Here is a 14,782-nt window from a genome sequence, read left to right as displayed (position 1 = left end):
GAATTGTAGTACTTTTTCCAAAGTTAGTCTCAACAGGTTTAAACATCTTTTTAATTCCAGATAAATTAGAATCCTTTATTTATCCTAATAAGAATATCCTTTGGAAATTAAGAGGAAAACAGCATCTTTTATCTGTTCCTCTGTATGGAGGAACCCTTATATTTTAGTGGAAGTTTTGAATATCTGACAGTATAAGATTTTGCCATCTTGTTTAAGCTAGATGTCGAGTTCTAATTACTGAAATTTAGTGTTTGTAAAATGAGGTATAATTATCAGGGAGCCATGGCTACTTTTGAGAAAAGTTTATGTCAAATAAAAAAGTGAAGTGAATTTATCTTGGAAAAATAATACATATACATAAATATGTACCGAAAGACTACAAGCCTTTTTACAGAATATCTTTAAAAGGTCTGAAGTCTTTCTTCTTGTGGCAGACTACTGATCTCAGTCAACTTCCTTCAACATTATCTGGACAAACTCTGCTTTCCTGCTAAATGTGCTACATATCCAATAAAAGCCTTATAAACACGTGCATTTTCCAGACTTACTTTCAGGTGCTTCCACATGTTATGAGACCATATTCCAGATCAGGATAGAAATGTATACAAATTAGATGAGAAGCCAAAGGAAAAGAAGAAGAAGAAGGAAACATCTGCAGTACATCAATGGGAAAAAATGTTTAAGCTGCCTGTTATTAACTGCTCAACCTGTTTTATGCTGGATTTCTGCATAATTATGTTACAGAGGAGGGGAGACAACAGATGTTGAATAAAGATTGAAAGTAAGAAAATGAGACTGTTAGAAAAAAATAGTTGTGGTTGCTCACAGCTAGACATTTTTTGGCAAGACTTTTAGACAGCAATCTATTTCTCAAATTCATTGCCCATTTCTGCAAGATTAATGTAAAACAAAATGTTTCTTTTTAAGTCTGATCAGTTGAACAATTATACAGCTCCAATAATCCCCAAGTCAGTCTTTCAAGAAAGCAGCTGAATGTTTCCTCAAGCAGTTTCATAAATTAGATTAAATGAATATCATATCAGGTCAGAAACCCTATAAGCTCTTTTCATGGGAAGTTGTTGATAGCTTATGTAATTAGCTGTATTTTTCATTCTCTGCAAGTATCCAGATAATCCATACAAGATATATTTTTCACAATCTTTACAGAATAAATGCCATCAAACTATACTTGTATGTTTTCTATGTTTCTCACTCTAGTGTCATGTCTTAAAGCCAACAGAACTATAATTTTTTAATAATATCTCGATTTTTTTTTCTCCACTTAGTTGATATTTTCTGGTACTGGGTCCAACTGCATTAAGAAATTTCTGGATAGAGCTATCTAAAAAAAGGGGCTGAAACCACATGTAGGCACTACACTAAATCATTTGCATCACTGCTACACTGCATGCTCCATTTTACCCTGATTATTACCTGTGAGAGTCAGAGTTACCTGTGAGAATTATTCCTGAATACACTTTGCAGTGGCCTTTGACTGAAAGAATCTTGTGCTTTATTGCAACTGCTACCACACTTTTTCAGACATGACTATTCACAGGATTAAGATTAAATCAGAGACCATTTTGGAAGAGGTATTCAGATGTGAAATGAATCCTTTCTCCGAAGTTTAATTCTCTTCATGTTAACTAAAAATATTTTATTTTTCAAGCATTATTATAATTATTATTATTATTCCCGACTTTGCTTTCCTTTGCTATCCTCACCCTACATACCATCACAAGTAGACTTTAGTCTGTTGATCTGCTTCTTTCAGGTGAGCAAATACTTCATCTGTTAGCCATCTTCTCATGTGATCCAAAGTTTACATGTGAGATTATAAAGATGCGTAGGGTTTGTTTTTTGAAAAGCTGCAGCTTAAAAAATCACAGATCGGAGCTTGATAGACAGTTATTTTTTGAAGACCTTACAAATAATTTGGTGAAGAAACTGCATATTTATATTAATTTTGAATTTAGGAGACTTGGACATAAAAAACATGTTCAAAATGATATCGCTGTCTTTCGTTTTGGCCCTGATAGACGTCTAAAGGAAAGCATGCTATTTGAAAGAAGTAAAAATGTATAAAAAAGACCATGTGAACCCATATTTCTTTGGGTGTGCTATGTGCGTGTGCTTTCTCTAAATACATTCTTATTACATATTGCAAGTTAATAGCAGTAGTTTGATGTTATATTAGGTTTAAATTCCCAGCTACACCATTAGCACTAATCTCTTCAGGAATGCATGGTTCACGGTACTGGTAGGGTGATGGATCTGTCTGTAGAACCAGAACAAACCTTTCTTATGATTCATTTTTTGCCACAGATAAGCCATAAGACAAAGACAGCAGATTGATGGAGGCTTAGTTTTTCTGCTCCTGTTTTAAATAGTAGATGTAGAACAGGTTCTTCTATTTTATAGCCTGAAGCTGAACTGTCAACATAAAAAATGTACGGACTTAATACCTGAGAGCAGGGCAGAAGAATGACTTCCCAGTTTTTTTAACAGATTAAACCCTGAACAATATAGCTCATTACTACCTAGTCTAAATGTATTGAAAAGGCAGTTTTTGCTAAAGCATGAAATATTTTGTCTTATTATTACCTACTTTACTGAAAGGCACAAATTTCAGCTGACAATGAGAAAGTTTTTCATTTGCAACCTGCCTGTTCATGCTGAGAGAAATTCTATACCTGACCAAAACCATAAAGCTTGAAACACTACTGCTTTTTGCTTATGTGAGTGAATATGATTGACTCTCATTTGTTGTCATGTAGCTGCAGTCAGTATACAATTATGAATTTATTTAATCTTTACTTCGCGAAGGAAACCCCCAGAATTCATTAAAATATTCAAACTAAAATAACTAAAGGTGGTAACCATTCAGGTTTTTGTTGAGATTTGGAGATTAATTCTATTTTTTATTTTTAGTTTTAGATTTTTTTTTCTCAATGAAAAAATAAAATTGTGGTGACTTCAGAAAACCATATGCCAGCTCTCTAAATAGCATTGATAGAACATTACACATTTTGCAGAAGGAACAGAATAAGAGAAACATGGGCTGAAAAAAACAGAAGATCAAGATGAGAAACAAAAGACTGATTAATAAAATATAAATAAAATTATTTATTAATAACATATTTCATTTACATATTTGGCAATAGCTTATATTTCATGAAAGCAAACATACTTTTCAGAAGGTATTTCTGCTGTTCATCACCACAGATATCCAAATGTATTCCTAAAAGGAGATCCTCTAGACGTGCATAGGATAAAACATCCTGCTATTTTTATTTCAGCCCACCTCCTTTTGACTAAAACTCTGGATGTGTGGAAGAACTTCAGTTAGACCTTAGCCAGAGCCCACTTTTGGACATCCATTAAAATTTGCTACATTATTTTTTCTTCCCACCAAAAAGAATTACTTCTTTACTAGACATTATGGAAGTGATTAGAGCCATGTAATTTTGCTATATATTTATGACAGAACCAATGTTGGTAAAACAGTCTTCAAGTTAAAATGTGCTGAAATGCAATCTTGTGTAGAGCTTATTAGACAAATAACATTTTATTTTCTAGTTTTGTTTAATATCAGCTGGGGAAAAAAATCCAAAACAATCAAACAAAGCCATACCTAACACAGCTGAATTTAACCAGCACAATTTAGAGAAACTAAAAATTTAGCTTAAAATGTTTTATGAGGCAGGCTATATGTTTTTTATGATCATAGGTTCCTTTTTGATTTTATTTTGGTTTTAATAGGATGTTGCCTTTAGACAAAGCAGGTATATACCCTACATTCCCTTTATTTCATGCTTGTTATCACATATTATGTACATACTTGTAAATTTTTGCTTGTGCTTTGAATTCTTTATATCGGCAATTACAAAATCTCCATTTTAAAAGTTTTTTTTTCTCATGTAGAAAATGGCATGCTTAAGCTTGCTAGGTTTAAAGATTGTTGGCCTGAACATTTTTATTAATAAATTTTCCTTCTTTGGGTGAACTGATCTTGGATGGTACTTAATTAAAAGTGTATCCAAAAAGTGATATTTATTGTTGGCTGGAGGTCTATAATATAATTCACGCTGGAGGATGGAATTGCTTCTTAGCAGAAGTATTTCTCCAGGTTTTGTTTTTTTCTTCCCACTAATACTTATGTTTTGCTCTGATAGAAATATGTTGGCCTCTTGGGGTTAAGTTTTGTCCTGTTATCTCTTGAAATTTCTTTCTTGTCCTTTGCTCCAAGCGTGAATACAGAAGCTAATCTGTAATCTTTTCATTTTTTTAAAGTAGCACTAGGAGACCTTTTTTTTATGGAAGGGATAGGAATTTTTAAGTGAATTAAATGAGTTCCTTCTTGACTTGTGTAGGATGGTATGGTTTTCATTGATCATGTGTGAGTGTGTTGTTACGTGATGTAACACAGATGGGCACAACAAGCTGGAGCATGTCTTCCAAGAAATTTCAAGACAGCTTTCTTGAAAACTGCTATGAAAAAAATAGCACATTTTTATAGCAGGAGTGATTAATCAAAATAGGACTTTGCCTAACACAGAAACAAAAAGAAACTGATTGGAAGCCACTTCTGTAGCTCTGCTCATAATCACTGACAAAATTCTTTGCGAAGTGTCTTGTTACAGAAGACTGTATTTAGGGTAGGGAACCAAGTATTTTTGCCAAAAGATAGTAACCTACATCTATATTTAGATATTTGGAGTGCCAGTTTGATCCATATTCATACACCTAATTAGGGATTTAGATCAACTGTAAATATCTACATTGGCCTGCACACGATGTTGATTCTCCTAAGTAGAACTCCATATGCTATCTCACTCATGGACACCTTCCTCAGAGGCATGCAAGGATCAGAATCTGGGGCTATGTAACTCTGACATTCCTTGCCAAGGTGTAAATGCGTGTACCTGTAAACAGAACACTACTGCACATCGCGTGGAAGTGGCTGAGTTAGTTCAGAGTCAATCTGGATATTTTGGTGAATTGTTTCAGGTTAATCTAATAATTATTGGGTTTCTTTAGGGTAATCAGGATAATCTGCTTCTCCATGAGCAGTCATTTAAACATATTTTACATTGATTTTCTTAGCCATATTTGAAAAACTTTGACAATAGTTTATGGTACCATTAATGATCTCCTAAGTCTGTTCCAGATATTCAAGGAAAAAAAAAGAAATCCTATGTAGGGAAATCAGTCTTTCAAGAAGAGTTATGGAAAGAATAACCTGATTTTTTTTAGATATTTTTTCAGGTTTTTTAGTAATAAACCCATGAAATTACATTCTGCGTCTGCACATTTCCCTGATTACCCATAACTTCTGAACCAGTATCTATCCAAGGATGCAGGACTGAAAAGTAAGTTTCCACGAATTTTGTGGATATAGACAGCTGTAATGGACTATTTAAGTGTTCAATATCAGTGGAAAACTAATGTCACAGATTATTAGATGCTGAAGCCTCTTGACTGAAGAGAGTCATTAACAAAGCCTCAGTTACTTAGAAAGCTTCAAGCAGACTCTGTCTTCCAAGACATGTTAGTCAATACAAAAATTTTCAGAAGAGAAGCTTTAATTAGTTCCACTGCTCATGGCACTATGTGATATTATAACCATATTATCTTTGTAGGCAGTGCAACAGAAACCAGTCTAGGGGACAGAAACAAGCACAGGAACATTAACAGCCCCTTGGAGCAGCTCAAGGAGGACACAACTCTCACAAATACGTATTTTAGTGGGACAAACAGCATAGAATCAGGGAATCGTCAAATACCTTGTACTGGAAGGGACCTTGAAGATAAGATCCATCGACTTTCAACCCCCCTGCCAGGGACAGAGAAACGTTGCACTAGACCAGGTTGCTCAAAGCCCCACCCAGCCTTGCAAAAAATATTCAAAATTTCGAAAAAGTTCAATTTCTCTTTGGTTACAGGTGGAAAGTTAAAAGATGTGGGCCACTAAGATTTGTGAAGTTGTTCAGAACATGGTGCTAATAATGCAAATGTTTTGGGTTCAATCCATGTACGGGCCATTCACTTAAGAGTTGAACTCAAAGATCCTTGTGGGTCCCTTTCAACCCAGAATATTCTATGAAATCTGTAATTGTCAGTGAAATGACTCTCCAAAAATCTGTAATTGTCAGTGAAATGACTCTCCAAAAATCAGGGACAAGCACACTTACTTCTTGGAACTCTGGAAAGACACTTGATTTGCATATATTGAAAGAATACACATTAATTGAATTCAGGGGGCTGTTGTACCTCTCTTTCCCTTCTCATAAAACCAGAATATTTCTATTTAGAAGAAAAAAGTAGGGATATCCTCCTGATCTGTTCCCAGGTCTACTTTACTGAATGATGGATTCTGCACTTCTCTAAGAGGTCTCCATAAGAGGATGATAAATAAAAGGGTTTCCATAAAAGGGAGATAAATTAAAAGGGAGATAAAAAATAAATAAAGGTCCCCATAAAAGGGACAATGCAAACAATTCAGCATGTGTTGGGACTGCTTTGCTTTGTGCATAAGAAATAAGCTGTTGGTTCTTGGTATAGTTACTAATTACTTGCAATTATCACCAGTTGTATTCATGGGAGAGGATGCTCTTTTATCATTGAATAAGATTGCAGTGTATGTTCTTTCTGATGTCTTATAGCATCTTATTAAATTATCCACTATTTGTGATTCTTTATCTGCTTTTTCTCAAATACTTTTAAAGCTGCTTGGTAAGAGAAAGCATTTTAACAAATGTCCTTGAACTCTGAAATTAATTTAGTGTGTATATAGAATTGTATTCACACTTAGAATCATCTCTTTTCACCTCTTCATGCAGTGTTTTCCTCCAGGTTGTTGTAACTGCAGTTGATTGAAGCATAGGAGGCTAACAGGTGCAAAATTAGTTGTATATCTTTTGTTCTGCCATGCATCATAGTTTCAATTTTAACATGGTGTTTTTTCTCCATTTATAGGTATTTTTATAATTGTTAGTAGGGTAATTAAGTACTTGAGATAAGTTAGGTATTGTAGAAAAAGCTTTGGCTTTATGATATAAATCCAACAACATCCCTGTGAACATTACTATTTATGTATATGAAAGCCATCACTTGCAAAATGTCAGTGGGATGCAATAAGTGGCCTTTGTTCCTTCACTTTTTCAAACTCACACACTCCCAAGCACTAGTCTCTTTTGCCAGGATCTGTTCCACAATTCCACACCAATATGTATATAGAAGTGACATATTAAAAAATAAAAATACATTTTCAGATAATTATCTTGCAAAATTTTAAGCAAGGTTGAGCTTTCACAGATTAAATAATTGTCTAGGCTAATAACAGATTTTTCATCCCTATTATATGCCCAAGTTCATTAAGATGATGAATTCATCTTTGATTTTAGTCATGTGTGGTCTCACTGAAAATGAGGAATATTGTGTACTCTTTCTGAAAGCCTTTGAAACTGAAATATTAAAATTTATGCTGTAAACAGCTGAGCAGCAAATTTGACAGACCTTACCCTAGTGACCATCTAGCATACCTGAAGACATTGATAGGGGACACAGAATAGATGTTTTAAAATAATTTTGTCTTTTTTCCTGTTCCAAACAATTGACTTTTCCCATAATTTTGGTGGGTAGAGGGAGGCTTTACACAGGCAAAAGAAATCTAAAATTCAGGTGTGTTTTAGCACCCGGGCTGTTTCTACATTTTAAGATAATCACATGGCATGAGTTAAGGATTTTATCTATATTACAAATCTGTTCTCAGAAGGCTTTACATTTCCCATTGCAGCCTTTGATAATTCAATTAGTCTCTCAAAAAGTTGGGAGCAGCTGATAAATTCACTTTAATGTTAAATAAAGTACCCCAGCAGGTTTCTCTTAATATCCTTGCTTCTCAGGGAGCTTAACTCTAGACCTCCCAAATGCAACTTTCTGCAAGAAATATGAGGGCCTTTGGAGCAGATTAAAAGAACTGTCTCTACCAACACATCTTCGCACCATTAATAAAGTTGCTTCAGATCATGGCAGAAATCTCACTCACTCAAATGGCTGTCCATCCAGTTTAATTTATTTTAATTGGCAGCCTTTGGTCCCTCCATGGAACAGATTCCTTGAATATAATGAATTATCCCACGAACAGAGAATAGCATTACACAAGCTGAATTTAACCCTTCCCTTTAAACATTGTCTTTTGGGATTCCCAAATCCTATTGGCAGACACTGATTGCTGAACAATAAGTAGGAGGGATTAGCTAGATCTGCATTGACTATGTCTTTGGAGACTGCTGACAAAAAAGCCAGTTCTGTTTGTCTACTTGTAGTAAATGAATAAAGAATATGATACATGCAAAAGATGATGAACAACAGGATTTAGTGTGGTAAATAGATGCACGTCCCTGCAGAAATCAGATAGCAAAGCAGAGGGAAAAATCCTAACAAAAAATGCTGCTTTACTACTCACAAAGAGTTGGCCTTAAAAGGCAGGCTGTCATTGACCTTCTGTACTGGATTACAGTTTTGCTAGGAGGAAGCCTTGAATTTTAGATGTATTCATCCATGTCATCAAAGATGCATGTTGTCATCATAGTTGGAGCAGGCTAACTGGGACACTGAAAGCTTATAGAAAATGCTGCATTTTCTTCTCCAAAGTCAGAAAATAAAAAGTGACTGAAATATAAATATCCCTCTTTGTGTGAAAAGATTTATCCTGTGTTTTTACCCCTCTTTGATTACCTCTTTGAAATCTAATAGGCAATTACATTCCAGAACAACATTTGCTGATTGTTTTAGAAAACAGATTTTCACAGTAAGCAAAATAAATATATTACTTTAGATATGATTTTTTCAAATAAAGATTTCAAACAAATTAATTTCTAATGAATTAGTCATAGGAAACTTTAGGGAAGATGGTTTACATAAACATTTAAATTTAATATATTATTTCTTCTCTTTTTTTTTGTCTTTAAAATCAGACTTACATAAGTCTGATTTTTATTCAGTGTTTAGCCTAAGAATTGCCATTTATTTTCCCATACTAGTTCCACTTTTTCTTAATATAATTATTTACTTTTTAATAGCCCTTAGCTACCAAAAAACCCATGTCTAAATGTGAAAATATCTACCCTGACAGATTCTATCTCAGTGTATCTTGTGAGTATTAGCCTTACTTCTCTGTTGAGTAGAGGCTCTGAAAAACCTCTTGAAGTGCAGGTGCAATGAACTGCAAATGAACGAATTGAGGACAGTTTGTAACATCAAGCTGGAATTGAATTTATTTGTATATCATGAAGACCAATAAGCTGTAGTACCTAAGTCTAGCTGTGGTAAAATTTCATAAGATCATTTGATAATGCAGATACACTTACAGGTTTACCATCATTGGTTTTCCTCTTGATTATGTTTAAAGAAAAAAATAACTGCTAAGTAAGTGTATTAGTTTTTCAGAGGACTGTGACTGGTATTTTATGAACAAAGGTGTTGACAGTTGTTTATCACCATAGTTTGGCTCTCTGAGATACCAACTTAATGATGTTGAATGAAAAAGTACATGCCAAATTCTAGCTGAGAATTTATCTAAAGAAGGAATACTTGGGCTGATTTTGAAAGCAACAGATTTAATGAATGAAAGAGCTCAGTCCCACTCAGCCTTTAAAAAAAAATTTTAGATGAGATTTCTGAGAATGGAATCAGCAGCTTGTGGGAATTCCAAATATGCTGCTCTATATGAATAGATTTACAAGTTGTCCAGTACTCTGCTGTGTTTAGGATTCAGCTAGGTCTGTGAGCCAGCAGAGCCTGGGCTGCAAAAAGCAAGGTATGGCTGGACAGAAGATTTGGCTCTGCCCCCAGATTCCTTCAGGAGAAAGGATGCTGTTCTGGTTAAGTTGGCAACATTAGGCTGGCTTGCTCTGGAGACAGAGTTGATAATCTCATCTGGATTTCTCTTGCTAAATTTCTGGAATTAAAATAAAATGCCACTTCACTCCATGTCAAATATCCTTTGTAATTGTGGAATAATCTATACATCAGCACAGTCACTCCCTGCTATGCTCCTGATATGAACTTGGAGTCAGGGCTGTAACTGCGAGAGGGGTCTGGATCAGCTACAATTTTCCTCAATGAAGAACATCAGATCCCAATGTGTTCCTTCAGGCATTCAAAGTGCAGCAATTTGTCACAAGTCTTAATTCTGTAAAAAAAAAGCAGTAGCTTGTTATAAGCATGCTTATCACAGTACAAGGGAAGAAGGAAATTTGTTTGCTTTTTCCTGAAAATAGCTCAGTGGAAAAATACCATGAAACTTGATCTGACAAATATTCTGTGGATTTCCCAGGATTTATGTGTGCATGGAATCACTTAGCTATTAGTTTGCAAAGGGACTATTTTCTTACCAATGGTAGGACAATGTTCATTAGGAGCACATTGTGGTAAAGGGGACTCGTTGCTGAGTTACATATGTCAATCCCACCTACATTACTTTAGGAAATATTGGGCTCTTAGACACAAAGCAGACAATTTTCTGAGTGCTGAAAATCTTAGCTTATAGGAAAAGGCAGACCAGCTGATATATATCCCTAACACAGACAAAGACAACTTCAGGATATCAACTCTGTGCATGTGAAGATAGATAGACCTGTGTATGAAGAGTCCTAGGTCTGGATCTTTTCAGTGTCATTCTAAATGGCTTTCTGAAACCATTCCTCTCCATTATCTCCAGAGATGACATAAGAATTTTAGACTAATTTGAGTTGTCAAAAATTAGATTATGACTTTCTCTGTTTGTTGAATGAAATTATTCTGTTTATAGATGCTGCTATGTCACTTATGAAACTAATACACAGCATCAGAATCTACATCCTGTGAGCTTTTATTCAGTTCCTTGACTGACAAGAACTCTCCCTTACACAGGAGTTTAAATGGAAGCACTCTCTAGTTTGCTTGTTGCATGATAGTAAAACTTTTAACAGGAGAGGTGAAAAACCTGTGGCCTGTCTTCCTATTTCCTAGGGTTTAATGCACATGCTAGGAGGAAGTCAAGCTCTTCAGAAGATCTCAGCTGTAGGAATAGCTTTACTTTGAGTTCTAAATAGACTTGGGCAGGTACAGTTGCATTAGGAAAGTCTATGCTTTACAGTCTTGCTCAAAGAAATAAATCCTGGTAGAAGAAGCACCTTGAGGACATTTCATCTTTGCTATCATGACTAATTTCAGATGTCCAACTAGCAACTTTTTTTTTTTGTTTTATTTCCTCCTCTTATTTTACTGGAAGAACTCATTTCTGTGTGTTTTCTCAATTAAAAGCATTTTTTTACTTTGCTGGAGGATTTTGAGATGAACATTGACACAAAGGTAAAAGTAACTTCAAAAGGCCTTCAATTTAGTATTAGTTCTATGCAGCTACCTCCATCTTTCAGAATATTACTGTTCTGCATGGTCTGTCTAACCAAAGAACAAGATTTTCCATGCTCTTTGATCTTTTAAAAATATATTGAAATCTGAAATCAAGTTCTTTGCCTGAGTCTTGACTCTGCTGGCAACAGCGATCTGAATAATGTAATACCACATAGAGTACCCCAATAACACCTAAAAAAATGGCATATCTTCAGAATCAGTTCAGCTATGTCTAGCAAATGATTAAAAGCTCTGAAGTCTGATGTGGATAAAAGAGGGGTCATAAACAACCAAGACAGGAAAAAAATAAAGGAAGAATAAATAGAAAAAAAAAAGAGTTCTAGTTAAAACAACACTATTTGATTAAAAGACTGTTCAAAGTGCAAATGTCATGCTAAGACAAAAACATAATCTCTACCCAAAGTTACACAGAAGGCACAGCTAAAATATTTTTATTATAGCCATAGTATAGAGTTCATTGGAAATCTTGCCAATAATGCAAAAACAATGCTACAAAAAAAATTCATCTCAACCCTTTCATTTATTTCTTTCACATTACCCATCTAGGTTAGAGGATTTCTACACAGCAATAGTGGGGACAATTAAGTATGTTTAACACAGAGACAGATGCCAGATGTATGCATGTAACAGTTACAGGGGAAGCATATGCATAGTATCAGCTCTACAAATAGTCAGGCTCCCTAGGCACTCGACAGTTTTGAAGCTAAGGGAGGGAATGTTTTTGTGTTATAACATTTTCCCTTGGTGGTAGCAAATTAGCTGCCTTGTATCCATCTTCAGCTGGAACTGCAGAGTCACTTGAGAGCTTACAAATAAGTTTAGAGCTCTGCTAGACTGTTTCTTAGGTACCTGAGAAGTGGTATACAGACCGCACCTTAGCACAGACACCTGTGTAACAGGTGGAAACAAAACAACAACAAAAATGTTGATTTTCTTTCCCATAAGAAAAATTTTTCTCTCCTTAATTCCTTACAGAATTTGTTCAAGGTCGGGCTGGGCCTTACTTTCAGATATGGTGCTTTATTTTTGTCTCCTTGGGAATTAAAGAAATTCTTCTTCTTAAAGAAAAACAAAGCAAAGTTATGATTTTTTTTAGGAAACCCAGAAGCTATTTTTGAAGAATCATGCAGTAGGTATTGGGGCTCAGATTTCTCTGCTTCCATTATCTGTGATAAATAGAATTGAAGCTAATAATAACTGTGCAGGCCTCTTGCCTTTTTTCTGCATTAAAACAATAAGCCTGGGAGTAGGGGAACCCATTAAAATAATGTTGTAAAGCATACATTAAACCCTAAATGAAGTAAATATTATAGTGATGAGTTCCAGTAAATTAAAAGATTCCTTTAAATACCCTGAGAAAATTGACAATGATCCATACCTAGAGTAGGTTTTACTGCATTTTATAGCAGGTTTTCCCCATTTCTAGGGATGTAGTATCTTCATCATCTCTACGGAGTAAAGATTTTCTTAAGGAATGTCAATAGATTGATGTTAACTGGCTTATTCTGAATCCTCCTGCAGCTTTAAATTTAGCAGCTGCATCTTTTACTTGCTTTACCAGAACAGTGTTTAACTTATCTAATGCCTCACTGCTGATTTCCTTTGTAGGGTGTTCAGATAAGTAAGCTGAGGGCACAGCTAACAGAAATTACCCTGACTGCATCTTACTTGGTGGTGATATCTGTAATTAGCTTTTAAGTCTATCTCCAAGACTAGAATACACTTTTTGTAAGAACATGGCTCAGATTAGCGGTTGCTAGACACCAGAAAAATAGTTTCCAATACTTACCAGGCTTAAAAAGTGAAGATATTAGTGAAAACAAGGAACACATAATGACAACATCTTTGGAAATAATTCCCCAAATTGACAATTTTTCTTAAAGCTGTCTTTTGTTGCATCAAAGTAGTCTGACATCAGTTCAGAAATTGAAGCTATAACAAATGAAAAGTTGACAAGTAAAAAGGTGAGTCTCAGTTGAGCAGCTGAACTGCTGCACATAAAAGTAACTAGTAGAAGAGATTCTTCTGTATTAGTGGTATTAATATCTATAATCTCCTCAATCCTTGAAATATAAGAAGGTTATCTGTAACTTAAGAGTTCTGATGAAGGATCTGGGAAAAGGAAGATATGTATATTCTTTAGATATCTTCAGTAAGTGTCTTTCAGAAATTAATTCACTGTTCATGGAGAATCTGAAAATGTGGTACTGAATCTGTTTACATGTATAATTCTCTTTGCCAAACTGGTTATATTTAGAGAGTCAGAATTGAAAAAGACATCCTTAATTATCCTTTCTGATTGATCTAATTGGAGCACTATCCAGGCAGAAAGTTAAGTAGGATAGCATTATGAAACTTAATTAATAGGGTAAGCCCATTCTGCAAATCTCTTTGGAAAATGGTAACAACACACCAGAAATCTTCTAAATAATAGTCTAAGGGACCCTCTAACTGTATGATAATGAATACATTACTTAGCATGGGGAGGACTCTACACAAAACTCTTAAAAGTGTATTTCTTTTGTAAGAAGATATTTCTGCATCTCTATGTCCAAGTGAGAGCTCCTTAAGATGTCTAGACAACCTAAAGGTTTTTCTGAGAGCAGCAACATGAAAAGTGTTCTTCCTCCTATTCTGTCAGGTGCATTGTAAACCTTCCGTGAAGTCCAAAGTATATGACCTGCTTACGACATCAACCCTTGAAGCAGACTATGATGCCCAGTAGGATTTTCCATCTGTCAGTATAAAACCCACATGGTCTCATTATGGCTGTTAAAAGAGGTTATGAATGTAAATCCAGGCATACTAGCAGGAATGGGGAGGAAAAATACTCTCTCACCAAAGTGGCCATTCAGATTTTGAATGGTTCAGCATCCATGCAGCCTTTGTAATTGTTTTTATGAGATTTTGCAAAGGAAAACAGGTACCATTTGAAGAGCATTACTGCATTGATTTTGTTTCGGACAAAACCAGGCTCCTACACAGGGGCTGACAGACTTCCATTAAACAGAGTCTACCTAGAGTCAGGATGTAAACAGAGCCATCAAAAGAACATTGAGATTTCTTCAGAAACCTTTCATGTCTCTCTCCTCAGTGGCACCCTCCTCAGTCAATATCTGTAAACAAGTTATTATATCCAAATTTGAGGCAAGCTTGCAAAGCGAAAAGCTTGGTACCTTCTAATTAAAGATTTCTACGCTGAGATAATTGGCAACTCTTAAGGAAAGTTCAGTGGTGTAACATATAGCTCATCGCTGGTGGCTTGATGGTCTGACAGATGGAGATAGCTCCTTGAAATTATGGAGCTTTTATATTGGTATTTTTAGGAAATGTCAACAGCATGATTATATTTTCATTAATG

General features: G+C 35.0%; 1 protein-coding gene across 5 annotated transcripts in view; it reads left to right on the top strand.

The window, feature by feature from the left end:
* PCDH17 (protocadherin 17) overlaps positions 1 to 14,782 on the top strand; it is an 89,759-nt gene that overhangs the window by 61,388 nt on the left and 13,589 nt on the right. The window lies entirely within an intron of this gene.

This window comes from Agelaius phoeniceus, chromosome 2, assembly GCF_051311805.1.
Source record: "Agelaius phoeniceus isolate bAgePho1 chromosome 2, bAgePho1.hap1, whole genome shotgun sequence".
Lineage (NCBI taxonomy): Eukaryota > Metazoa > Chordata > Aves > Passeriformes > Icteridae > Agelaius > Agelaius phoeniceus.
This window is presented reverse-complemented; position numbering and strand designations above follow the sequence as displayed.